The following is a 20740-nucleotide window of genomic DNA, read 5'->3' as shown; positions in this document are numbered from 1 at the left end:
TCAAAAAGGTCAACGGAACTTGGGATTCCCAGCCAGTCTCCCATGCTGGTACTTGCCAAGCCTTAAGCTGCATTGCTGCTGCGATCTGACGAGAGCAGGCACATTCAGCTTAGAATGGCCGTTGACAGCAGCTGTTCAATTTGAACCTTCTTTTACTATCTCATAGAGAAACTAACACAATTTTCAGGTTCAAAAAGGTCAACGGAACTTGGGATTCCCAGCCAGTCTCCCATGCTGGTACTTGCCAAGCCTTAAGCTGCTGCGATCTGACGAGAGCAGGCACATTCAGCTTAGAATGGCCGTTGACAGCAGCTGTTCAATTTGAACCTTCTTTTACTATCTCATAGAGAAACTAACACAATTTTCAGGTTCAAAAAGGTCAACAGAACTTGGGATTCCCAGCCAGTCTCCCATGCTGGTACTTGCCAAGCCTTAAGCTGCATTGCTGCTGCGATCTGACGAGAGCAGGCACATTCAGCTTAGAATGGCTGTTGACAGCAGCTGTTCAGTTTGAACCTTCTTTTACTATCTCATAGAGAAACTAACACAATTTTCAGGTTCAAAAAGGTCAACTGAACTTGGGATTCCCAGCCAGTCTCCCATGCTGGTACTTGCCAAGCCTTAAGCTGCATTGCTGCTGCGATCTGACGAGAGCAGGCACATTCAGCTTAGAATGGCCGTTGACAGTAGCTGTTCAGTTTGAACCTTCTTTTACTATCTCATAGAGAAACTAACACAATTTTCAGGTTCAAAAAGGTCAACGGAACTTGGGATTCCCAGCCAGTCTCCCATGCTGGTACTTGCCAAGCCTTAAGCTGCATTGCTGCTGCGATCTGACGAGAGCAGGCACATTCAGCTTAGAATGGCCGTTGACAGCAGCTGTTCAATTTGAACCTTCTTTTACCATCTTTGACAGAGAAACTAACAATTTTTAGGTTCAAAAAGGTCAACGGAACTTGGGATTCCCAGCCAGTCTCCCATGCTGGTACTTGCCAAGCCTTAAGCTGCATTGCTGCTGCGATCTGACGAGAGCAGGCACATTCAGCTTAGAATGGCCGTTGACAGCAGCTGTTCAATTTGAACCTTCTTTTACTATCTCATAGAGAAACTAACACAATTTTCAGGTTCAAAAAGGTCAACGGAACTTGGGATTCCCAGCCAGTCTCCCATGCTGGTACTTGCCAAGCCTTAAGCTGCATTGCTGCTGCGATCTGACAAGAGCAGGCACATTCAGCTTAGAATTGCCGTTGACAGCAGCTGTTCAATTTGAACCTTCTTTTACTATCTCATAGAGAAACTAACACAATTTTCAGGTTCAAAAAGGTCAACGGAACTTGGGATTCCCAGCCAGTCTCCCATGCTGGTACTTGCCAAGCCTTAAGCTGCATTGCTGCTGCGATCTGACGAGAGCAGGCACATTCAGCTTAGAATGGCCGTTGACAGCAGCTGTTCAATTTGAACCTTCTTTTACTATCTCATAGAGAAACTAACACAATTTTCAGGTTCAAAAAGGTCAACAGAACTTGGGATTCCCAGCCAGTCTCCCATGCTGGTACTTGCCAAGCCTTAAGCTGCATTGCTGCTGCGATCTGACGAGAGCAGGCACATTCAGCTTAGAATGGCCGTTGACAGCAGCTGTTCAATTTGAACCTTCTTTTACCATCTTTGACAGAGAAACTAACAATTTTCAGGTTCAAAAAGGTCAACGGAACATGGGATTCCCAGCCAGTCTCCCATGCTGGTACTTGCCAAGCCTTAAGCTGCATTGCTGCTGCGATCTGACGAGAGCAGGCACATTCAGCTTAGAATGGCCGTTGACAGCAGCTGTTGAATTTGAACCTTCTTTTACTATCTCATAGAGAAACTAACACAATTTTCAGGTTCAAAAAGGTCAACGGAACTTGGGATTCCCAGCCAGTCTCCCATGCTGGTACTTGCCAAGCCTTAAGCTGCATTGCTGCTGCGATCTGACGAGAGCAGGCACATTCAGCTTAGAATGGCCGTTGACAGCAGCTGTTCAATTTGAACCTTCTTTTACCATCTTTGACAGAGAAACTAACAATTTTCAGGTTCAAAAAGGTCAACGGAACATGGGATTCCCAGCCAGTCTCCCATGCTGGTACTTGCCAAGCCTTAAGCTGCATTGCTGCTGCGATCTGACGAGAGCAGGCACATTCAGCTTAGAATGGCCGTTGACAGCAGCTGTTGAATTTGAACCTTCTTTTACTATCTCATAGAGAAACTAACACAATTTTCAGGTTCAAAAAGGTCAACGGAACTTGGGATTCCCAGCCAGTCTCCCATGCTGGTACTTGCCAAGCCTTAAGCTGCATTGCTGCTGCGATCTGACGAGAGCAGGCACATTCAGCTTAGAATGGCTGTTGACTGCAGCTGTTCAATTTGAACCTTCTTTTACTATTTCATAGAGAAACTAACACAATTTTCAAGTTCAAAAAGGTCAACGGAACTTGGGATTCCCAGCCAGTCTCCCATGCTGGTACTTGCCAAGCCTTAAGCTGCATTGATGCTGCGATCTGACGAGAGCAGGCACATTCAGCTTAGAATGGCCGTTGACAGCAGCTGTTCAGTTTGAACCTTCTTTTACTATCTCATAGAGAAACTAACACAATTTTCAGGTTCAAAAAGGTCAACAGAACTTGGGATTCCCAGCCAGTCTCCCATGCTGGTACTTGCCAAGCCTTAAGCTGCATTGCTGCTGCGATCTGACGAGAGCAGGCACATTCAGCTTAGAATGGCCGTTGACAGCAGCTGTTCAGTTTGAACCTTCTTTTACTATCTCATAGAGAAACTAACACAATTTTCAGGTTCAAAAAGGTCAACGGAACTTGGGATTCCCAGCCAGTCTCCCATGCTGGTACTTGCCAAGCCTTAAGCTGCATTGCTGCTGCGATCTGACGAGAACAGGCACATTCAGCTTAGAATGGCCGTTGACAGCAGCTGTTCAATTTGAACCTTCTTTTACCATCTTTGGCAGAGAAACTAACAATTTTCAGGTTCAAAAAGGTCAACGGAACTTGGGATTCCCAGCCAGTCTCCCATGCTGGTACTTGCCAAGCCTTAAGCTGCATTGTTGCTGCGATCTGACGAGAACAGGCACATTCAGCTTAGAATGGCCGTTGACAGCAGCTGTTCAATTTGAACCTTCTTTTACTATCTCATAGAGAAACTAACACAATTTTCAGGTTCAAAAAGGTCAACAGAACTTGGGATTCCCAGCCAGTCTCCCATGCTGGTACTTGCCAAGCCTTAAGCTGCATTGCTGCTGCGATCTGACGAGAGCAGGCACATTCAGCTTAGAATGGCCGTTGACAGCAGCTGTTCAATTTGAACCCTCTTTTACTATCTCATAGAAAAACTAACACAATTTTCAGGTTCAAAAAGGTCAACAGAACTTGGGATTTCCAGCCAGTCTCCCATGCTGGTACTTGCCAAGCCTTAAACTGCATTGCTGCTGCGATCTGACGAGAGCAGGCACATTCAGCTTAGAATGGCCGTTGACAGCAGCTGTTCAATTTGAACCTTCTTGTACTATCTCATAGAGAAACTAACACAATTTTCAGGTTCAAAAAGGTCAACGGAACTTGGGATTCCCAGCCAGTGTCCCATGCTGGTACTTGCCAAGCCTTAAGCTGCATTGCTGCTGCGATCTGACGAGAGCAGGCACATTCAGCTTAGAATGGCCGTTGACAGCAGCTGTTCAATTTGAACCTTCTTTTACCATCTTTGACAGAGAAACTAACAATTTTCAGGTTCAAAAAGGTCAACGGAACTTGGGATTCCCAGCCAGTCTCCCATGCTGGTACTTGCCAAGCCTTAAGCTGCATTGCTGCTGCGATCTGACGAGAGCAGGCACATTCAGCTTAGAATGGCCGTTGACAGCAGCTGTTCAATTTGAACCTTCTTTTACTATCTCATAGAGAAACTAACACAATTTTCAGGTTCAAAAATGTCAACGGAACTTGGGATTCCCAGCCAGTCTCCCATGCTGGTACTTGCCAAGCCTTAAGCTGCATTGCTGCTGCGATCTGACGAGAGTAGGCACATTCAGCTTAGATTGGCTGTTGACAGCAGCTGTTCAATTTGAACCTTCTTTTACTATCTCATAGAGAAACTAACACAATTTTCAGGTTCAAAAAGGTCAACGGAACTTGGGATTCCCAGCCAGTCTCCCATGCTGGTACTTGCCAAGCCTTAAGCTGCTGCGATCTGACGAGAGCAGGCACATTCAGCTTAGAATGGCCGTTGACAGCAGCTGTTCAATTTGAACCTTCTTTTACTATCTCATAGAGAAACTAACACAATTTTCAGGTTCAAAAAGGTCAACAGAACTTGGGATTCCCAGCCAGTCTCCCATGCTGGTACTTGCCAAGCCTTAAGCTGCATTGCTGCTGCGATCTGACGAGAGCAGGCACATTCAGCTTAGATTGGCTGTTGACAGCAGCTGTTCAATTTGAACCTTCTTTTACTATCTCATAGAGAAACTAACACAATTTTCAGGTTCAAAAAGGTCAACGGAACTTGGGATTCCCAGCCAGTCTCCCATGCTGGTACTTGCCAAGTCTTAAGCTGCATTGCTGCCGCAATCTGACGAGAGCAGGCACATTCAGCTTAGAATGGCCGTTGACAGCAGCTGTTCAATTTGAACCTTCTTTTACTATCTCATAGAGAAACTAACACAATTTTCAGGTTCAAAAAGGTCAACGGAACTTGGGATTCCCAGCCAGTCTCCCATGCTGGTACTTGCCAAGCCTTAAGCTGCATTGCTGCTGCGATCTGACGAGAGCAGGCACATTCAGCTTAGAATGGCCGTTGACAGCAGCTGTTCAATTTGAACCTTCTTTTACTATCTCATAGAGAAACTAACACAATTTTCAGGTTCAAAAAGGTCAACGGAACTTGGGATTCCCAGCCAGTCTCCCATGCTGGTACTTGCCAAGCCTTAAGCTGCATTGATGCTGCGATCTGACGAGAGCAGGCACATTCAGCTTAGAATGGCCGTTGACAGCAGCTGTTCAGTTTGAACCTTCTTTTACTATCTCATAGAGAAACTAACACAATTTTCAGGTTCAAAAAGGTCAACAGAACTTGGGATTCGCAGCCAGTCTCCCATGCTGGTACTTGCCAAGCCTTAAGCCGCATCGCTGCTGTGATCCGACAAGAGCACGCACATTCAGCTTAGAATGGCCGTTGACAGCAGCTGTTCAATTTGAACCTTCTTTTACTATCTCATAGAGAAACTAACACAATTTTCAGGTTCAAAAAGGTCAACGGAACTTGGGATTCCCAGCCAGTCTCCCATGCTGGTACTTGCCAAGCCTTAAGCTGCATTGCTGCTGCGATCTGACGAGAGCAGGCACATTCAGCTTAGAATGGCCGTTGACAGCAGCTGTTCAATTTGAACCTTCTTTTACTATCTCATAGAGAAACTAACACAATTTTCAGGTTCAAAAAGGTCAACAGAACTTGGGATTCCCAGCCAGTCTCCCATGCTGGTACTTGCCAAGCCTTAAGCTGCATTGCTGCTGCGATCTGACGAAAGCAGGCACATTCAGCTTAGAATGGCCGTTGACAGCAGCTGTTCAATTTGAACCTTCTTTTACTATCTCATAGAGAAACTAACACAATTTTCAGGTTCAAAAAGTTCAACGGAACTTGGGATTCCCAGCCAGTCTCCCATGCTGGTACTTGCCAAGCCTTAAGCTGCATTGCTGCAGCCATCTGACGAGAGCAGGCACATTCAGCTTAGAATGGCCGTTGACAGCAGCTGTTCAATTTGAACCTTCTTTTACCATCTTTGACAGAGAAACTAACAATTTTCAGGTTCAAAAAGGTCAACGGAACTTGGGATTCCCAGCCAGTCTCCCATGCTGGTACTTTCCAAGCCTTAAGCTGCATTGCTGCTGCGATCTGACGAGAGCAGGCACATTCAGCTTAGAATGGCCGTTGACAGCAGCTGTTCAATTTGAACCTTCTTTTACTATCTCATAGAGAAACTAACACAATTTTCAGGTTCAAAAAGGTCAACGGAACTTGGGATTCCCAGTCAGTCTCCCATGCTGGTACTTGCCAAGCCTTAAGCTGCATTGCTGCTGCGATCTGACGAGAGCAGGCACATTCAGCTTAGAATGGCCGTTGACAGCAGCTGTTCAATTTGAACCTTCTTTTACTATCTCATAGAGAAACTAACACAATTTTCAGGTTCAAAAAGGTCAACGGAACTTGGGATTCCCAGCCAGTCTCCCATGCTGGTACTTGCCAAGCCTTAAGCTGCATTGCTGCTGCGATCTGACGAGAGCAGGCACATTCAGCTTAGAATGGCCGTTGACAGCAGCTGTTCAATTTGAACCTTCTTTTACTATCTCATAGAGAAACTAACACAATTTTCAGGTTCAAAAGGGTCAACAGAACTTGGGATTCCCAGCCAGTCTCCCATGCTGGTACTTGCCAAGCCTTAAGCTGCATTGCTGCTGCGATCTGACGAGAGCAGGCACATTCAGCTTAGAATGGCCGTTGACAGCAGCTGTTCAATTTGAACCTTCTTTTACCATCTTTGACAGAGAAACTAACAATTTTCAGGTTCAAAAAGGTCAACGGAACTTGGGATTCCCAGCCAGTCTCCCATGCTGGTACTTGCCAAGCCTTAAGCTGCATTGCTGCTGCGATCTGACGAGAGCAGGCACATTCAGCTTAGAATTGCCGTTGACAGCAGCTGTTCAATTTGAACCTTCTTTTACTATCTCATAGAGAAACTAACACAATTTTCAGGTTCAAAAAGGTCAACGGAACTTGGGATTCCCAGCCAGTCTCCCATGCTGGTACTTGCCAAGCCTTAAGCTGCATTGCTGCTGCGATCTGACGAGAGCAGGCACATTCAGCTTAGAATGGCCGTTGACAGCAGCTGTTCAGTTTGAACCTTCTTTTACTATCTCATAGAGAAACTAACACAATTTTCAGGTTCAAAAAGGTCAACGGAACTTGGGATTCCCAGCCAGTCTCCCATGCTGGTACTTGCCAAGCCTTAAGCTGCATTGCTGCTGCGATCTGACGAGAGCAGGCACATTCAGCTTAGAATGGCCGTTGACAGCAGCTGTTCAATTTGAACCTTCTTTTACTATCTCATAGAGAAACTAACACAATTTTCAGGTTCAAAAAGGTCAACAGAACTTGGGATTCCCAGCCAGTCTCCCATGCTGGTACTTGCCAAGCCTTAAGCTGCATTGCTGCTGCGATCTGACGAGAGCAGGCACATTCAGCTTAGAATGGCCGTTGACAGCAGCTGTTCAATTTGAACCTTCTTTTACCATCTTTGACAGAGAAACTAACAATTTTCAGGTTCAAAAAGGTCAACGGAACTTGGGATTCCCAGCCAGTCTCCCATGCTGGTACTTGCCAAGCCTTAAGCTGCATTGCTGCTGCGATCTGACGAGAGCAGGCACATTCAGCTTAGAATGGCCGTTGACAGCAGCTGTTCAATTTGAACCTTCTTTTACTATCTCATAGAGAAACTAACACAATTTTCAGGTTCAAAAAGGTCAACGGAACTTGGGATTCCCAGCCAGTCTCCCATGCTGGTACTTGCCAAGCCTTAAGCTGCATTGCTGCTGCGATCTGACGAGAGCAGGCACATTCAGCTTAGAATGGCCGTTGACAGCAGCTGTTCAATTTGAACCTTCTTTTACTATCTCATAGAGAAACTAACACAATTTTCAGGTTCAAAAAGGTCAACGGAACTTGGGATTCCCAGCCAGTCTCCCATGCTGGTACTTGCCAAGCCTTAAGCTGCTGCGATCTGACGAGAGCAGGCACATTCAGCTTAGAATGGCCATTGACAGCAGCTGTTCAATTTGAACCTTCTTTTACTATCTCATAGAGAAACTAACACAATTTTCAGGTTCAAAAAGGTCAACAGAACTTGGGATTCCCAGCCAGTCTCCCATGCTGGTACTTGCCAAGCCTTAAGCTGCATTGCTGCTGCGATCTGACGAGAGCAGGCACATTCAGCTTAGAATGGCTGTTGACAGCAGCTGTTAAATTTGAACCTTCTTTTACTATCTCATAGAGAAACTAACACAATTTTCAAGTTCAAAAAGGTCAACGGAACTTGGGATTCCCAGCCAGTCTCCCATGCTGGTACTTGCCAAGCCTTAAGCTGCATTGCTGCTGCGATCTGACGAGAGCAGGCACATTCAGCTTAGAATGGCCGTTGACAGCAGCTGTTCAGTTTGAACCTTCTTTTACTATCTCATAGAGAAACTAACACAATTTTCAGGTTCAAAAAGGTCAACGGAACTTGGGATTCCCAGCCAGTCTCCCATGCTGGTACTTGCCAAGCCTTAAGCTGCATTGCTGCTGCGATCTGACGAGAACAGGCACATTCAGCTTAGAATGGCCGTTGACAGCAGCTGTTCAATTTGAACCTTCTTTTACCATCTTTGGCAGAGAAACTAACAATTTTCAGGTTCAAAAAGGTCAACGGAACTTGGGATTCCCAGCCAGTCTCCCATGCTGGTACTTGCCAAGCCTTAAGCTGCATTGCTGCTGCGATCTGACGAGAACAGGCACATTCAGCTTAGAATGGCCGTTGACAGCAGCTGTTCAATTTGAACCTTCTTTTACTATCTCATAGAGAAACTAACACAATTTTCAGGTTCAAAAAGGTCAACAGAACTTGGGATTCCCAGCCAGTCTCCCATGCTGGTACTTGCCAAGCCTTAAGCTGCATTGCTGCTGCGATCTGACGAGAGCAGGCACATTCAGCTTAGAATGGCCGTTGACAGCAGCTGTTCAATTTGAACCCTCTTTTACTATCTCATAGAAAAACTAACACAATTTTCAGGTTCAAAAAGGTCAACAGAACTTGGGATTTCCAGCCAGTCTCCCATGCTGGTACTTGCCAAGCCTTAAACTGCATTGCTGCTGCGATCTGACGAGAGCAGGCACATTCAGCTTAGAATGGCCGTTGACAGCAGCTGTTCAATTTGAACCTTCTTGTACTATCTCATAGAGAAACTAACACAATTTTCAGGTTCAAAAAGGTCAACGGAACTTGGGATTCCCAGCCAGTCTCCCATGCTGGTACTTGCCAAGCCTTAAGCTGCTGCGATCTGACGAGAGCAGGCACATTCAGCTTAGAATGGCCGTTGACAGCAGCTGTTCAATTTGAACCTTCTTTTACTATCTCATAGAGAAACTAACACAATTTTCAGGTTCAAAAAGGTCAACAGAACTTGGGATTCCCAGCCAGTCTCCCATGCTGGTACTTGCCAAGCCTTAAGCTGCATTGCTGCTGCGATCTGACGAGAGCAGGCACATTCAGCTTAGATTGGCTGTTGACAGCAGCTGTTCAATTTGAACCTTCTTTTACTATCTCATAGAGAAACTAACACAATTTTCAGGTTCAAAAATGTCAACGGAACTTGGGATTCCCAGCCAGTCTCCCATGCTGGTACTTGCCAAGTCTTAAGCTGCATTGCTGCCGCAATCTGACGAGAGCAGGCACATTCAGCTTAGAATGGCCGTTGACAGCAGCTGTTCAATTTGAACCTTCTTTTACTATCTCATAGAGAAACTAACACAATTTTCAGGTTCAAAAAGGTCAACGGAACTTGGGATTCCCAGCCAGTCTCCCATGCTGGTACTTGCCAAGCCTTAAGCTGCATTGCTGCTGCGATCTGACGAGAGCAGGCACATTCAGCTTAGAATGGCCGTTGACAGCAGCTGTTCAATTTGAACCTTCTTTTACTATCTCATAGAGAAACTAACACAATTTTCAGGTTCAAAAAGGTCAACGGAACTTGGGATTCCCAGCCAGTCTCCCATGCTGGTACTTGCCAAGCCTTAAGCTGCATTGATGCTGCGATCTGACGAGAGCAGGCACATTCAGCTTAGAATGGCCGTTGACAGCAGCTGTTCAGTTTGAACCTTCTTTTACTATCTCATAGAGAAACTAACACAATTTTCAGGTTCAAAAAGGTCAACAGAACTTGGGATTCGCAGCCAGTCTCCCATGCTGGTACTTGCCAAGCCTTAAGCCGCATCGCTGCTGTGATCCGACAAGAGCACGCACATTCAGCTTAGAATGGCCGTTGACAGCAGCTGTTCAATTTGAACCTTCTTTTACTATCTCATAGAGAAACTAACACAATTTTCAGGTTCAAAAAGGTCAACAGAACTTGGGATTCCCAGCCAGTCTCCCATGCTGGTACTTGCCAAGCCTTAAGCTGCATTGCTGCAGCCATCTGACGAGAGCAGGCACATTCAGCTTAGAATGGCCGTTGACAGCAGCTGTTCAATTTGAACCTTCTTTTACCATCTTTGACAGAGAAACTAACAATTTTCAGGTTCAAAAAGGTCAACGGAACTTGGGATTCCCAGCCAGTCTCCCATGCTGGTACTTTCCAAGCCTTAAGCTGCATTGCTGCTGCGATCTGACGAGAGCAGGCACATTCAGCTTAGAATGGCCGTTGACAGCAGCTGTTCAATTTGAACCTTCTTTTACTATCTCATAGAGAAACTAACACAATTTTCAGGTTCAAAAAGGTCAACGGAACTTGGGATTCCCAGCCAGTCTCCCATGCTGGTACTTGCCAAGCCTTAAGCTGCATTGCTGCTGCAATCTGACGAGAGCAGGCACATTCAGCTTAGAATGGCCGTTGACAGCAGCTGTTCAATTTGAACCTTCTTTTACTATCTCATAGAGAAACTAACACAATTTTCAGGTTCAAAAAGGTCAACGGAACTTGGGATTCCCAGCCAGTCTCCCATGCTGGTACTTGCCAAGCCTTAAGCTGCATTGCTGCTGCGATCTGACGAGAGCAGGCACATTCAGCTTAGAATGGCCGTTGACAGCAGCTTTTCAATTTGAACCTTCTTTTACTATCTCATAGAGAAACTAACACAATTTTCAGGTTCAAAAAGGTCAACAGAACTTGGGATTCCCAGCCAGTCTCCCATGCTGGTACTTGCCAAGCCTTAAGCTGCATTGCTGCTGCGATCTGACGAGAGCAGGCACATTCAGCTTAGAATGGCCGTTGACAGCAGCTGTTCAATTTGAACCTTCTTTTACCATCTTTGACAGAGAAACTAACAATTTTCAGGTTCAAAAAGGTCAACGGAACTTGGGATTCCCAGCCAGTCTCCCATGCTGGTACTTGCCAAGCCTTAAGCTGCTGCGATCTGACGAGAGCAGGCACATTCAGCTTAGAATGGCCGTTGACAGCAGCTGTTCAATTTGAACCTTCTTTTACTATCTCATAGAGAAACTAACACAATTTTCAGGTTCAAAAAGGTCAACGGAACTTGGGATTCCCAGCCAGTCTCCCATGCTGGTACTTGCCAGGCCTTAAGCTGCATTGCTGCTGCGATCTGACGAGAGCAGGCACATTCAGCTTAGAATGGCCGTTGACAGCAGCTGTTCAATTTGAACCTTCTTTTACTATCTCATAGAGAAACTAACACAATTTTCAGGTTCAAAAAGGTCAACGGAACTTGGGATTCCCAGCCAGTCTCCCATGCTGGTACTTGCCAAGCCTTAAGCTGCTGCGATCTGACGAGAGCAGGCACATTCAGCTTAGAATGGGCGTTGACAGCAGCTGTTCAATTTGAACCTTCTTTTACTATCTCATAGAGAAACTAACACAATTTTCAGGTTCAAAAAGGTCAACAGAACTTGGGATTCCCAGCCAGTCTCCCATGCTGGTACTTGCCAAGCCTTAAGCTGCATTGCTGCTGCGATCTGACGAGAGCAGGCACATTCAGCTTAGAATGGCTGTTGACAGCAGCTGTTCAATTTGAACCTTCTTTTACTATCTCATAGAGAAACTAACACAATTTTCAGGTTCAAAAAGGTCAACGGAACTTGGGATTCCCAGCCAGTCTCCCATGCTGGTACTTGCCAAGCCTTAAGCTGCATTGATGCTGCGATCTGACGAGAGCAGGCACATTCAGCTTAGAATGGCCGTTGACAGCAGCTGTTCAGTTTGAACCTTCTTTTACTATCTCATAGAGAAACTAACACAATTTTCAGGTTCAAAAAGGTCAACGGAACTTGGGATTCCCAGCCAGTCTCCCATGCTGGTACTTGCCAAGCCTTAAGCTGCATTGCTGCTGCGATCTGACGAGAGCAGGCACATTCAGCTTAGAATGGCCGTTGACAGCAGCTGTTCAGTTTGAACGTTCTTTTACTATCTCATAGAGAAACTAACACAATTTTCAGGTTCAAAAAGGTCAACGGAACTTGGGATTCCCAGCCAGTCTCCCATGCTGGTACTTGCCAAGCCTTAAGCTGCATTGCTGCTGCGATCTGACGAGAGCAGGCACATTCAGCTTAGAATGGCCGTTGACAGCAGCTGTTCAATTTGAAACTTCTTTTACCATCTTTGACAGAGAAACTAACAATTTTCAGGTTCAAAAAGGTCAACGGAACTTGGGATTCCCAGCCAGTCTCCCATGCTGGTACTTGCCAAGCCTTAAGCTGCATTGCTGCTGCGATCTGACGAGAGCAGGCACATTCAGCTTAGAATGGCCGTTGACAGCAGCTGTTCAATTTGAACCTTCTTTTACTATCTCATAGAGAAACTAACACAATTTTCAGGTTCAAAAAGGTCAACAGAACTTGGGATTCCCAGCCAGTCTTCCATGCTGGTACTTGCCAAGCCTTAAGCTGCATTGCTGCTGCGATCTGACGAGAGCAGGCACATTCAGCTTAGAATGGCTGTTGACAGCAGCTGTTCAATTTGAACCTTCTTTTACTATCTCATAGAGAAACTAACACAATTTTCAGGTTCAAAAAGGTCAACGGAACTTGGGATTCCCAGCCAGTCTCCCATGCTGGTACTTGCCAAGTCTTAAGCTGCATTGCTGCTGCGATCTGACGAGAGCAGGCACATTCAGCTTAGAATGGCCGTTGACAGCAGCTGTTCAATTTGAACCTTCTTTTACCATCTTTGACAGAGAAACTAACAATTTTCAGGTTCAAAAAGGTCAACGGAACTTGGGATTCCCAGCCAGTCTCCCATGCTGGTACTTGCCAAGCCTTAAGCTGCATTGCTGCTGCGATCTGACGAGAGCAGGCACATTCAGCTTAGAATGGCCGTTGACAGCAGCTGTTCAATTTGAACCTTCTTTTACTATCTCATAGAGAAACTAACACAATTTTCAGGTTCAAAAAGGTCAACGGAACTTGGGATTCCCAGCCAGTCTCCCATGCTGGTACTTGCCAAGCCTTAAGCTGCATTGCTGCTGCGATCTGACGAGAGCAGGCACATTCAGCTTAGAATGGCCGTTGACAGCAGCTGTTCAATTTGAACCTTCTTTTACTATCTCATAGAGAAACTAACACAATTTTCAGGTTCAAAAAGGTCAACAGAACTTGGGATTCCCAGCCAGTCTTCCATGCTGGTACTTGCCAAGCCTTAAGCTGCATTGCTGCTGCGATCTGACGAGAGCAGGCACATTCAGCTTAGAATGGCCGTTGACAGCAGCTGTTCAATTTGAACCTTCTTTTACTATCTCATAGAGAAACTAACACAATTTTCAGGTTCAAAAAGGTCAACGGAACTTGGGATTCCCAGCCAGTCTCCCATGCTGGTACTTGCCAAGCCTTAAGCTGCATTGCTGCTGCGATCTGACGAGAGCAGGCACATTCAGCTTAGAATGGCCGTTGACAGTAGCTGTTCAGTTTGAACCTTCTTTTACTATCTCATAGAGAAACTAACACAATTTTCAGGTTCAAAAAGGTCAACGGAACTTGGGATTCCCAGCCAGTCTCCCATGCTGGTATTTGCCAAGCCTTAAGCTGCATTGCTGCTGCGATCTGACGAGAGCAGGCACATTCAGCTTAGAATGGCCGTTGACAGCAGCTGTTCAATTTGAACCTTCTTTTACCATCTTTGACAGAGAAACTAACAATTTTCAGGTTCAAAAAGGTCAACGGAACTTGGGATTCCCAGCCAGTCTCCCATGCTGGTACTTGCCAAGCCTTAAGCTGCATTGCTGCTGCGATCTGACGAGAGCAGGCACATTCAGCTTAGAATGGCCGGTGACAGCAGCTGTTCAATTTGAACCTTCTTTTACTATCTCATAGAGAAACTAACACAATTTTCAGGTTCAAAAAGGTCAACGGAACTTGGGATTCCCAGCCAGTCTCCCATGCTGGTACTTGCCAAGCCTTAAGCTGCATTGCTGCTGCGATCTGACGAGAGCAGGCACATTCAGCTTAGAATGGCCGTTGACAGCAGCTGTTCAATATGAACCTTCTTTTACTATCTCATAGAGAAACTAACACAATTTTCAGGTTCAAAAAGGTCAACAGAACTTGGGATTCCCAGCCAGTCTCCCATGCTGGTACTTGCCAAGCCTTAAGCTGCTGCGATCTGACGAGAGCAGGCACATTCAGCTTAGAATGGCCGTTGACAGCAGCTGTTCAATTTGAACCTTCTTTTACTATCTCATAGAGAAACTAACACAATTTTCAGGTTCAAAAAGGTCAACAGAACTTGGGATTCCCAGCCAGTCTCCCATGCTGGTACTTGCCAAGCCTTAAGCTGCATTGCTGCTGCGATCTGACGAGAGCAGGCACATTCAGCTTAGAATGGCTGTTGACAGCAGCTGTTCAATTTGAACCTTCTTTTACTATCTCATAGAGAAACTAACACAATTTTCAGGTTCAAAAAGGTCAACGGAACTTGGGATTCCCAGCCAGTCTCCCATGCTGGTACTTGCCAAGCCTTAAGCTGCATTGATGCTGCGATCTGACGAGAGCAGGCACATTCAGCTTAGAATGGCCGTTGACAGCAGCTGTTCAGTTTAAACCTTCTTTTACTATCTCATAGAGAAACTAACACAATTTTCAGGTTCAAAAAGGTCAACGGAACTTGGGATTCCCAGCCAGTCTCCCATGCTGGTACTTGCCAAGCCTTAAGCTGCATTGCTGCTGCGATCTGACGAGAGCAGGCACATTCAGCTTAGAATGGCCGTTGACAGCAGCTGTTCAGTTTGAACCTTCTTTTACTATCTCATAGAGAAACTAACACAATTTTCAGGTTCAAAAAGGTCAACGGAACTTGGGATTCCCAGCCAGTCTCCCATGCTGGTACTTGCCAAGCCTTAAGCTGCATTGCTGCTGCGATCTGACGAGAGCAGGCACATTCAGCTTAGAATTGCCGTTGACAGCAGCTGTTCAATTTGAACCTTCTTTTACTATCTCATAGAGAAACTAACACAATTTTCAGGTTCAAAAAGGTCAACGGAACTTGGGATTCCCAGCCAGTCTTCCATGCTGGTACTTGCCAAGCCTTAAGCTGCATTGCTGCTGCGATCTGACGAGAGCAGGCACATTCAGCTTAGAATGGCTGTTGACAGCAGCTGTTCAATTTGAACCTTCTTTTACTATCTCATAGAGAAACTAACACAATTTTCAGGTTCAAAAAGGTCAACGGAACTTGGGATTCCCAGCCAGTCTCCCATGCTGGTACTTGCCAAGCCTTAAGCTGCATTGATGCTGCGATCTGACGAGAGCAGGCACATTCAGCTTAGAATGGCCGTTGACAGCAGCTGTTCAGTTTGAACCTTCTTTTACTATCTCATAGAGAAACTAACACAATTTTCAGGTTCAAAAAGGTCAACGGAACTTGGGATTCCCAGCCAGTCTCCCATGCTGGTACTTGCCAAGCCTTAAGCTGCATTGCTGCTGCGATGTGACGAGAGCAGGCACATTCAGCTTAGAATGGCCGTTGACAGTAGCTGTTCAGTTTGAACCTTCTTTTACTATCTCATAGAGAAACTAACACAATTTTCAGGTTCAAAAAGGTCAACGGAACTTGGGATTCCCAGCCAGTCTCCCATGCTGGTACTTGCCAAGCCTTAAGCTGCATTGCTGCTGCGATCTGACGAGAGCAGGCACATTCAGCTTAGAATGGCCGTTGACAGCAGCTGTTCAATTTGAACCTTCTTTTACCATCTTTGACAGAGAAACTAACAATTTTCAGGTTCAAAAAGGTCAACGGAACTTGGGATTCCCAGCCAGTCTCCCATGCTGGTACTTGCCAAGCCTTAAGCTGCATTGCTGCTGCGATCTGACGAGAGCAGGCACATTCAGCTTAGAATGGCAGTTGACAGCAGCTGTTCAATTTGAACCTTCTTTTACTATCTCATAGAGAAACTAACACAATTTTCAGGTTCAAAAAGGTCAACGGAACTTGGGATTCCCAGCCAGTCTCCCATGCTGGTACTTGCCAAGCCTTAAGCTGCATTGCTGCTGCGATCTGACGAGAGCAGGCACATTCAGCTTAGAATGGCCGTTGACAGCAGCTGTTCAATATGAACCTTCTTTTACTATCTCATAGAGAAACTAACACAATTTTCAGGTTCAAAAAGGTCAACGGAACTTGGGATTCCCAGCCAGTCTCCCATGCTGGTACTTGCCAAGCCTTAAGCTGCTGCGATCTGACGAGAGCAGGCACATTCAGCTTAGAATGGCCGTTGACAGCAGCTGTTGAATTTGAACCTTCTTTTACTATCTCATAGAGAAACTAACACAATTTTCAGGTTCAAAAAGGTCAACAGAACTTGGGATTCCCAGCCAGTCTCCCATGCTGGTACTTGCCAAGCCTTAAGCTGCATTGCTGCTGCGATCTGACGAGAGCAGGCACATTCAGCTTAGAATGGCTGTTGACAGCAGCTGTTCAATTTGAACCTTCTTTTACTATCTCATAGAGAAACTAACACAATTTTCAGGTTCAAAAAGGTCAACGGAACTTGGGATTCCCAGCCAGTCTCCCATGCTGGTACTTGCCAAGCCTTAAGCTGCATTGATGCTGCGATCTGACGAGAGCAGGCACATTCAGCTTAGAATGGCCGTTGACAGCAGCTGTTCAGTTTAAACCTTCTTTTACTATCTCATAGAGAAACTAACACAATTTTCAGGTTCAAAAAGGTCAACGGAACTTGGGATTCCCAGCCAGTCTCCCATGCTGGTACTTGCCAAGCCTTAAGCTGCATTGCTGCTGCGATCTGACGAGAGCAGGCACATTCAGCTTAGAATGGCCGTTGACAGCAGCTGTTCAGTTTGAACCTTCTTTTACTATCTCATAGAGAAACTAACACAATTTTCAGGTTAAAAAAGGTCAACGGAACTTGGGATTCCCAGCCAGTCTCCCATGCTGGTACTTGCCAAGCCTTAAGCTGCATTGCTGCTGCGATCTGACGAGAGCAGGCACATTCAGCTTAGAATGGCCGTTGACAGCAGCTGCTCAATTTGAACCTTCTTTTACCATCTTTGACAGAGAAACTAACAATTTTCAGGTTCAAAAAGGTCAACGGAACTTGGGATTCCCAGCCAGTCTCCCATGCTGGTACTTGCCAAGCCTTAAGCTGCATTGCTGCTGCGATCTGACGAGAGCAGGCACATTCAGCTTAGAATGGCCGTTGATAGCAGCTGTTCAGTTTGAACCTTCTTTTACTATCTCATAGAGAAACTAACACAATTTTCAGGTTCAAAAAGGTCAACGGAACTTGGGATTCCCAGCCAGTCTCCCATGCTGGTACTTGCCAAGCCTTAAGCTGCATTGCTGCTGCGATCTGACGAGAGCAGGCACATTCAGCTTAGAATGGCCGTTGACAGCAGCTGTTCAATTTGAACCTTCTTTTACTATCTCATAGAGAAACTAACACAATTTTCAGGTTCAAAAAGGTCAACAGAACATGGGATTCCCAGCCAGTCTCCCATGCTGGTACTTGCCAAGCCTTAAGCTGCATTGCTGCTGCGATCTGACGAGAGCAGGCACATTCAGCTTAGAATGGCCGTTGACAGCAACTGTTCACTTTGAACCTTCTTTTACTATCTCATAGAGAAACTAACACAATTTTCAGGTTCAAAAAGGTCAACGGAACTTGGGATTCCCAGCCAGTCTCCCATGCTGGTACTTGCCAAGCCTTAAGCTGCATTGCTGCTGCGATCTGACGAGAGTAGGCACATTCAGCTTAGATTGGCTGTTGACAGCAGCTGTTCAATTTGAACCTTCTTTTACTATCTCATAGAGAAACTAACACAATTTTCAGGTTCAAAAAGGTCAACGGAACTTGGGATTCCCAGCCAGTCTCCCATGCTGGTACTTGCCAAGCCTTAAGCTGCATTGCTGCTGCGATCTGACGAGAGCAGGCACATTCAGCTTAGAATGGCCGTTGACAGCAGCTGTTCAATTTGAACCTTCTTTTACTATCTCATAGAGAAACTAACACAATTTTCAGGTTCAAAAAGGTCAACGGAACTTGGGATTCCCAGCCAGTCTCCCATGCTGGTACTTGCCAAGCCTTAAGCTGCTGCGATCTGACGAGAGCAGGCACATTCAGCTTAGAATGGCCGTTGACAGCAGCTGTTCAATTTGAACCTTCTTTTACTATCTCATAGAGAAACTAACACAATTTTCAGGTTCAAAAAGGTCAACGGAACTTGGGATTCCCAGCCAGTCTCCCATGCTGGTACTTGCCAAGCCTTAAGCTGCATTGCTGCTGCGATCTGACGAGAGCAGGCACATTCAGCTTAGAATGGCCGTTGACAGCAGCTGTTCAATTTGAACCTTCTTTTACTATCTCATAGAGAAACTAACACAATTTTCAGGTTCAAAAAGGTCAACGGAACTTGGGATTCCCAGCCAGTCTCCCATGCTGGTACTTGCCAAGCCTTAAGCTGCTGCGATCTGACGAGAGCAGGCACATTCAGCTTAGAATGGCCGTTGACAGCGGCTGTTCAATTTGAACCTTCTTTTACTATCTCATAGAGAAACTAACACAATTTTCAGGTTCAAAAAGGTCAACAGAACTTGGGATTCCCAGCCAGTCTCCCATGCTGGTACTTGCCAAGCCTTAAGCTGCATTGCTGCTGCGATCTGACGAGAGCAGGCACATTCAGCTTAGAATGGCTGTTGACAGCAGCTGTTCAATTTGAACCTTCTTTTACTATCTCATAGAGAAACTAACACAATTTTCAGGTTCAAAAAGGTCAACGGAACTTGGGATTCCCAGCCAGTCTCCCATGCTGGTACTTGCCAAGCCTTAAGCTGCATTGCTGCTGCGATCTGACGAGAGCAGGCACATTCAGCTTAGATTGGCTGTTGACAGCAGCTGTTCAATTTGAACCTTCTTTTACTATCTCATAGAGAAACTAACACAATTTTCAGGTTCAAAAAGGTCAACAGAACTTGGGATTCGCAGCCAGTCTCCCATGCTGGTACTTGCCAAGCCTTAAGCCGCATCGCTGCTGTGATCCAACAAGAGCACGCACATTCAGCTTAGAATGGCCGTTGACAGCAGCTGTTCAATTTGAACCTTCTTTTACTATCTCATAGAGAAACTAACACAATTTTCAGGTTCAAAAAGGTCAACGGAACTTGGGATTCCCAGCCAGTCTCCCATGCTGGTACTTGCCAAGCCTTAAGCTGCATTGCTGCTGCGATCTGACGAGAGCAGGCACATTCAGCTTAGAATGGCCGTTGACAGCAGCTGTTCAATTTGAACCTTCTTTTACTATCTCATAGAGAAACTAACACAATTTTCAGGTTCAAAAAGGTCAACAGAACTTGGGATTCCCAGCCAGTCTCCCATGCTGGTACTTGCCAAGCCTTAAGCTGCATTGCTGCTGCCATGTGACGAGAGCAGGCACATTCAGCTTAGAATAGCCGTTGACAGCAGCTGTTCAATTTGAACCTTCTTTTACCATCTTTGACAGAGAAACTAACAATTTTCAGGTTCAAAAAGGTCAACGGAACTTGGGATTCCCAGCCAGTCTCCCATGCTGGTACTTTCCAAGCCTTAAGCTGCATTGCTGCTGCGATCTGACGAGAGCAGGCACATTCAGCTTAGAATGGCCGTTGACAGCAGCTGTTCAATTTGAACCTTCTTTTACTATCTCATAGAGAAACTAACACAATTTTCAGGTTCAAAAAGGTCAACGGAACTTGGGATTCCCAGCCAGTCTCCCATGCTGGTACTTGCCAAGCCTTAAGCTGCATTGCTGCTGCGATCTGACGAGAGCAGGCACATTCAGCTTAGAATGGCCGTTGACAGCAGCTGTTCAATTTGAACCTTCTTTTACTATCTCATAGAGAAACTAACACAATTTTCAGGTTCAAAAAGGTCAACAGAACTTGGGATTCCCAGCCAGTCTCCCATGCTGGTACTTGCCAAGCCTTAAGCTGCATTGCTGCTGCGATCTGACGAGAGCAGGCACATTCAGCTTAGAATGGCCGTTGACAGCAGCTGTTCAATTTGAACCTTCTTTTACCATCTTTGACAGAGAAACTAACAATTTTCAGGTTCAAAAAGGTCAACGGAACTTGGGATTCCCAGCCAGTCTCCCATGCTGGTACTTGCCAAGCCTTAAGCTGCATTGCTGCTGCGATCTGACGAGAGCAGGCACATTCAGCTTAGAATGGCCGTTGACAGCAGCTGTTCAATTTGAACCTTCTTTTACTATCTCATAGAGAAACTAACACAATTTTCAGGTTCAAAAAGGTCAACGGAACTTGGGATTCCCAGCCAGTCTCCCATGCTGGTACTTGCCAAGCCTTAAGCTGCTGCGATCTGACGAGAGCAGGCACATTCAGCTTAGAATGGCCGTTGACAGCAGCTGTTCAATTTGAACCTTCTTTTACTTTCTCATAGAGAAACTAACACAATTTTCAGGTTCAAAAAGGTCAACGGAACTTGGGATTCCCAGCCAGTC

At 45.8% G+C, this 20740-nt stretch overlaps 92 pseudogenes; all 92 read right to left on the bottom strand.

Moving 5' to 3' along the window:
• Window positions 1–7: 7 nt before the first annotated feature.
• On the bottom strand, window positions 8–126 carry LOC140101028 (5S ribosomal RNA; annotated as a pseudogene).
• Window positions 127–377: 251 nt separating this feature from the next.
• LOC140081904 (5S ribosomal RNA) lies at window positions 378–496 on the bottom strand (annotated as a pseudogene).
• A 70-nt stretch (window positions 497–566) lies between these two features.
• Window positions 567–685, bottom strand: LOC140091337 (5S ribosomal RNA; annotated as a pseudogene).
• Window positions 686–755: 70 nt separating this feature from the next.
• LOC140101026 (5S ribosomal RNA) lies at window positions 756–874 on the bottom strand (annotated as a pseudogene).
• A 70-nt stretch (window positions 875–944) lies between these two features.
• Window positions 945–1063, bottom strand: LOC140101025 (5S ribosomal RNA; annotated as a pseudogene).
• A 70-nt stretch (window positions 1064–1133) lies between these two features.
• LOC140094427 (5S ribosomal RNA) lies at window positions 1134–1252 on the bottom strand (annotated as a pseudogene).
• Window positions 1253–1322: 70 nt separating this feature from the next.
• On the bottom strand, window positions 1323–1441 carry LOC140101024 (5S ribosomal RNA; annotated as a pseudogene).
• Window positions 1442–1511: 70 nt separating this feature from the next.
• On the bottom strand, window positions 1512–1630 carry LOC140080973 (5S ribosomal RNA; annotated as a pseudogene).
• A 70-nt stretch (window positions 1631–1700) lies between these two features.
• On the bottom strand, window positions 1701–1819 carry LOC140085620 (5S ribosomal RNA; annotated as a pseudogene).
• Window positions 1820–1889: 70 nt separating this feature from the next.
• LOC140101023 (5S ribosomal RNA) lies at window positions 1890–2008 on the bottom strand (annotated as a pseudogene).
• Window positions 2009–2078: 70 nt separating this feature from the next.
• Window positions 2079–2197, bottom strand: LOC140085619 (5S ribosomal RNA; annotated as a pseudogene).
• Window positions 2198–2267: 70 nt separating this feature from the next.
• On the bottom strand, window positions 2268–2386 carry LOC140090144 (5S ribosomal RNA; annotated as a pseudogene).
• Window positions 2387–2456: 70 nt separating this feature from the next.
• On the bottom strand, window positions 2457–2575 carry LOC140084436 (5S ribosomal RNA; annotated as a pseudogene).
• A 70-nt stretch (window positions 2576–2645) lies between these two features.
• LOC140080972 (5S ribosomal RNA) lies at window positions 2646–2764 on the bottom strand (annotated as a pseudogene).
• Window positions 2765–2834: 70 nt separating this feature from the next.
• On the bottom strand, window positions 2835–2953 carry LOC140083144 (5S ribosomal RNA; annotated as a pseudogene).
• A 70-nt stretch (window positions 2954–3023) lies between these two features.
• Window positions 3024–3142, bottom strand: LOC140082216 (5S ribosomal RNA; annotated as a pseudogene).
• A 70-nt stretch (window positions 3143–3212) lies between these two features.
• Window positions 3213–3331, bottom strand: LOC140080971 (5S ribosomal RNA; annotated as a pseudogene).
• A 70-nt stretch (window positions 3332–3401) lies between these two features.
• LOC140094764 (5S ribosomal RNA) lies at window positions 3402–3520 on the bottom strand (annotated as a pseudogene).
• A 70-nt stretch (window positions 3521–3590) lies between these two features.
• LOC140084860 (5S ribosomal RNA) lies at window positions 3591–3709 on the bottom strand (annotated as a pseudogene).
• A 70-nt stretch (window positions 3710–3779) lies between these two features.
• Window positions 3780–3898, bottom strand: LOC140101022 (5S ribosomal RNA; annotated as a pseudogene).
• A 440-nt stretch (window positions 3899–4338) lies between these two features.
• On the bottom strand, window positions 4339–4457 carry LOC140087875 (5S ribosomal RNA; annotated as a pseudogene).
• A 70-nt stretch (window positions 4458–4527) lies between these two features.
• LOC140096612 (5S ribosomal RNA) lies at window positions 4528–4646 on the bottom strand (annotated as a pseudogene).
• Window positions 4647–4716: 70 nt separating this feature from the next.
• On the bottom strand, window positions 4717–4835 carry LOC140101021 (5S ribosomal RNA; annotated as a pseudogene).
• Window positions 4836–4905: 70 nt separating this feature from the next.
• On the bottom strand, window positions 4906–5024 carry LOC140084435 (5S ribosomal RNA; annotated as a pseudogene).
• Window positions 5025–5283: 259 nt separating this feature from the next.
• On the bottom strand, window positions 5284–5402 carry LOC140101020 (5S ribosomal RNA; annotated as a pseudogene).
• A 70-nt stretch (window positions 5403–5472) lies between these two features.
• LOC140087045 (5S ribosomal RNA) lies at window positions 5473–5591 on the bottom strand (annotated as a pseudogene).
• A 259-nt stretch (window positions 5592–5850) lies between these two features.
• LOC140084645 (5S ribosomal RNA) lies at window positions 5851–5969 on the bottom strand (annotated as a pseudogene).
• A 70-nt stretch (window positions 5970–6039) lies between these two features.
• Window positions 6040–6158, bottom strand: LOC140086227 (5S ribosomal RNA; annotated as a pseudogene).
• A 70-nt stretch (window positions 6159–6228) lies between these two features.
• Window positions 6229–6347, bottom strand: LOC140101019 (5S ribosomal RNA; annotated as a pseudogene).
• Window positions 6348–6417: 70 nt separating this feature from the next.
• On the bottom strand, window positions 6418–6536 carry LOC140080970 (5S ribosomal RNA; annotated as a pseudogene).
• Window positions 6537–6606: 70 nt separating this feature from the next.
• On the bottom strand, window positions 6607–6725 carry LOC140083972 (5S ribosomal RNA; annotated as a pseudogene).
• A 70-nt stretch (window positions 6726–6795) lies between these two features.
• On the bottom strand, window positions 6796–6914 carry LOC140101018 (5S ribosomal RNA; annotated as a pseudogene).
• Window positions 6915–6984: 70 nt separating this feature from the next.
• LOC140101015 (5S ribosomal RNA) lies at window positions 6985–7103 on the bottom strand (annotated as a pseudogene).
• A 70-nt stretch (window positions 7104–7173) lies between these two features.
• On the bottom strand, window positions 7174–7292 carry LOC140080969 (5S ribosomal RNA; annotated as a pseudogene).
• Window positions 7293–7362: 70 nt separating this feature from the next.
• Window positions 7363–7481, bottom strand: LOC140101014 (5S ribosomal RNA; annotated as a pseudogene).
• A 70-nt stretch (window positions 7482–7551) lies between these two features.
• Window positions 7552–7670, bottom strand: LOC140101013 (5S ribosomal RNA; annotated as a pseudogene).
• A 251-nt stretch (window positions 7671–7921) lies between these two features.
• Window positions 7922–8040, bottom strand: LOC140081903 (5S ribosomal RNA; annotated as a pseudogene).
• Window positions 8041–8110: 70 nt separating this feature from the next.
• LOC140101012 (5S ribosomal RNA) lies at window positions 8111–8229 on the bottom strand (annotated as a pseudogene).
• A 70-nt stretch (window positions 8230–8299) lies between these two features.
• On the bottom strand, window positions 8300–8418 carry LOC140083143 (5S ribosomal RNA; annotated as a pseudogene).
• A 70-nt stretch (window positions 8419–8488) lies between these two features.
• Window positions 8489–8607, bottom strand: LOC140083142 (5S ribosomal RNA; annotated as a pseudogene).
• Window positions 8608–8677: 70 nt separating this feature from the next.
• On the bottom strand, window positions 8678–8796 carry LOC140080968 (5S ribosomal RNA; annotated as a pseudogene).
• Window positions 8797–8866: 70 nt separating this feature from the next.
• On the bottom strand, window positions 8867–8985 carry LOC140094762 (5S ribosomal RNA; annotated as a pseudogene).
• Window positions 8986–9236: 251 nt separating this feature from the next.
• Window positions 9237–9355, bottom strand: LOC140087874 (5S ribosomal RNA; annotated as a pseudogene).
• A 70-nt stretch (window positions 9356–9425) lies between these two features.
• LOC140098466 (5S ribosomal RNA) lies at window positions 9426–9544 on the bottom strand (annotated as a pseudogene).
• A 70-nt stretch (window positions 9545–9614) lies between these two features.
• On the bottom strand, window positions 9615–9733 carry LOC140101011 (5S ribosomal RNA; annotated as a pseudogene).
• A 70-nt stretch (window positions 9734–9803) lies between these two features.
• Window positions 9804–9922, bottom strand: LOC140084433 (5S ribosomal RNA; annotated as a pseudogene).
• Window positions 9923–10181: 259 nt separating this feature from the next.
• LOC140098710 (5S ribosomal RNA) lies at window positions 10182–10300 on the bottom strand (annotated as a pseudogene).
• Window positions 10301–10370: 70 nt separating this feature from the next.
• Window positions 10371–10489, bottom strand: LOC140084633 (5S ribosomal RNA; annotated as a pseudogene).
• A 70-nt stretch (window positions 10490–10559) lies between these two features.
• On the bottom strand, window positions 10560–10678 carry LOC140086953 (5S ribosomal RNA; annotated as a pseudogene).
• A 70-nt stretch (window positions 10679–10748) lies between these two features.
• On the bottom strand, window positions 10749–10867 carry LOC140101010 (5S ribosomal RNA; annotated as a pseudogene).
• A 70-nt stretch (window positions 10868–10937) lies between these two features.
• Window positions 10938–11056, bottom strand: LOC140080967 (5S ribosomal RNA; annotated as a pseudogene).
• Window positions 11057–11307: 251 nt separating this feature from the next.
• LOC140087036 (5S ribosomal RNA) lies at window positions 11308–11426 on the bottom strand (annotated as a pseudogene).
• Window positions 11427–11677: 251 nt separating this feature from the next.
• On the bottom strand, window positions 11678–11796 carry LOC140081902 (5S ribosomal RNA; annotated as a pseudogene).
• A 70-nt stretch (window positions 11797–11866) lies between these two features.
• Window positions 11867–11985, bottom strand: LOC140084432 (5S ribosomal RNA; annotated as a pseudogene).
• A 70-nt stretch (window positions 11986–12055) lies between these two features.
• LOC140101009 (5S ribosomal RNA) lies at window positions 12056–12174 on the bottom strand (annotated as a pseudogene).
• A 70-nt stretch (window positions 12175–12244) lies between these two features.
• On the bottom strand, window positions 12245–12363 carry LOC140101008 (5S ribosomal RNA; annotated as a pseudogene).
• Window positions 12364–12433: 70 nt separating this feature from the next.
• On the bottom strand, window positions 12434–12552 carry LOC140101007 (5S ribosomal RNA; annotated as a pseudogene).
• A 70-nt stretch (window positions 12553–12622) lies between these two features.
• LOC140089139 (5S ribosomal RNA) lies at window positions 12623–12741 on the bottom strand (annotated as a pseudogene).
• Window positions 12742–12811: 70 nt separating this feature from the next.
• On the bottom strand, window positions 12812–12930 carry LOC140084053 (5S ribosomal RNA; annotated as a pseudogene).
• A 70-nt stretch (window positions 12931–13000) lies between these two features.
• LOC140101006 (5S ribosomal RNA) lies at window positions 13001–13119 on the bottom strand (annotated as a pseudogene).
• Window positions 13120–13189: 70 nt separating this feature from the next.
• Window positions 13190–13308, bottom strand: LOC140101003 (5S ribosomal RNA; annotated as a pseudogene).
• A 70-nt stretch (window positions 13309–13378) lies between these two features.
• Window positions 13379–13497, bottom strand: LOC140087490 (5S ribosomal RNA; annotated as a pseudogene).
• A 70-nt stretch (window positions 13498–13567) lies between these two features.
• LOC140101002 (5S ribosomal RNA) lies at window positions 13568–13686 on the bottom strand (annotated as a pseudogene).
• A 70-nt stretch (window positions 13687–13756) lies between these two features.
• Window positions 13757–13875, bottom strand: LOC140088567 (5S ribosomal RNA; annotated as a pseudogene).
• A 70-nt stretch (window positions 13876–13945) lies between these two features.
• LOC140091801 (5S ribosomal RNA) lies at window positions 13946–14064 on the bottom strand (annotated as a pseudogene).
• Window positions 14065–14134: 70 nt separating this feature from the next.
• LOC140101001 (5S ribosomal RNA) lies at window positions 14135–14253 on the bottom strand (annotated as a pseudogene).
• Window positions 14254–14504: 251 nt separating this feature from the next.
• LOC140081901 (5S ribosomal RNA) lies at window positions 14505–14623 on the bottom strand (annotated as a pseudogene).
• A 70-nt stretch (window positions 14624–14693) lies between these two features.
• LOC140084431 (5S ribosomal RNA) lies at window positions 14694–14812 on the bottom strand (annotated as a pseudogene).
• A 70-nt stretch (window positions 14813–14882) lies between these two features.
• LOC140101000 (5S ribosomal RNA) lies at window positions 14883–15001 on the bottom strand (annotated as a pseudogene).
• Window positions 15002–15071: 70 nt separating this feature from the next.
• LOC140083971 (5S ribosomal RNA) lies at window positions 15072–15190 on the bottom strand (annotated as a pseudogene).
• A 70-nt stretch (window positions 15191–15260) lies between these two features.
• LOC140096219 (5S ribosomal RNA) lies at window positions 15261–15379 on the bottom strand (annotated as a pseudogene).
• Window positions 15380–15449: 70 nt separating this feature from the next.
• On the bottom strand, window positions 15450–15568 carry LOC140084430 (5S ribosomal RNA; annotated as a pseudogene).
• Window positions 15569–15638: 70 nt separating this feature from the next.
• Window positions 15639–15757, bottom strand: LOC140097529 (5S ribosomal RNA; annotated as a pseudogene).
• A 70-nt stretch (window positions 15758–15827) lies between these two features.
• LOC140100999 (5S ribosomal RNA) lies at window positions 15828–15946 on the bottom strand (annotated as a pseudogene).
• A 70-nt stretch (window positions 15947–16016) lies between these two features.
• Window positions 16017–16135, bottom strand: LOC140092178 (5S ribosomal RNA; annotated as a pseudogene).
• Window positions 16136–16205: 70 nt separating this feature from the next.
• Window positions 16206–16324, bottom strand: LOC140100998 (5S ribosomal RNA; annotated as a pseudogene).
• Window positions 16325–16575: 251 nt separating this feature from the next.
• LOC140081899 (5S ribosomal RNA) lies at window positions 16576–16694 on the bottom strand (annotated as a pseudogene).
• Window positions 16695–16764: 70 nt separating this feature from the next.
• Window positions 16765–16883, bottom strand: LOC140084429 (5S ribosomal RNA; annotated as a pseudogene).
• Window positions 16884–16953: 70 nt separating this feature from the next.
• On the bottom strand, window positions 16954–17072 carry LOC140100997 (5S ribosomal RNA; annotated as a pseudogene).
• A 70-nt stretch (window positions 17073–17142) lies between these two features.
• Window positions 17143–17261, bottom strand: LOC140100996 (5S ribosomal RNA; annotated as a pseudogene).
• A 70-nt stretch (window positions 17262–17331) lies between these two features.
• On the bottom strand, window positions 17332–17450 carry LOC140085053 (5S ribosomal RNA; annotated as a pseudogene).
• Window positions 17451–17520: 70 nt separating this feature from the next.
• Window positions 17521–17639, bottom strand: LOC140100995 (5S ribosomal RNA; annotated as a pseudogene).
• Window positions 17640–17709: 70 nt separating this feature from the next.
• On the bottom strand, window positions 17710–17828 carry LOC140087802 (5S ribosomal RNA; annotated as a pseudogene).
• A 259-nt stretch (window positions 17829–18087) lies between these two features.
• On the bottom strand, window positions 18088–18206 carry LOC140100993 (5S ribosomal RNA; annotated as a pseudogene).
• A 251-nt stretch (window positions 18207–18457) lies between these two features.
• LOC140100991 (5S ribosomal RNA) lies at window positions 18458–18576 on the bottom strand (annotated as a pseudogene).
• A 251-nt stretch (window positions 18577–18827) lies between these two features.
• Window positions 18828–18946, bottom strand: LOC140081898 (5S ribosomal RNA; annotated as a pseudogene).
• A 70-nt stretch (window positions 18947–19016) lies between these two features.
• Window positions 19017–19135, bottom strand: LOC140095746 (5S ribosomal RNA; annotated as a pseudogene).
• A 259-nt stretch (window positions 19136–19394) lies between these two features.
• LOC140100990 (5S ribosomal RNA) lies at window positions 19395–19513 on the bottom strand (annotated as a pseudogene).
• Window positions 19514–19772: 259 nt separating this feature from the next.
• Window positions 19773–19891, bottom strand: LOC140084622 (5S ribosomal RNA; annotated as a pseudogene).
• Window positions 19892–19961: 70 nt separating this feature from the next.
• LOC140100989 (5S ribosomal RNA) lies at window positions 19962–20080 on the bottom strand (annotated as a pseudogene).
• A 70-nt stretch (window positions 20081–20150) lies between these two features.
• On the bottom strand, window positions 20151–20269 carry LOC140080965 (5S ribosomal RNA; annotated as a pseudogene).
• Window positions 20270–20339: 70 nt separating this feature from the next.
• LOC140100988 (5S ribosomal RNA) lies at window positions 20340–20458 on the bottom strand (annotated as a pseudogene).
• Window positions 20459–20740: the final 282 nt, after the last annotated feature.

The sequence above is a fragment of the Engystomops pustulosus genome, chromosome 9 (genome assembly GCF_040894005.1).
Source record: "Engystomops pustulosus chromosome 9, aEngPut4.maternal, whole genome shotgun sequence".
NCBI classification, from domain to species: domain Eukaryota; kingdom Metazoa; phylum Chordata; class Amphibia; order Anura; family Leptodactylidae; genus Engystomops; species Engystomops pustulosus.
Note: the sequence above shows the minus strand (reverse complement) of the source record. Positions and strands in the feature narration are given on the sequence as shown.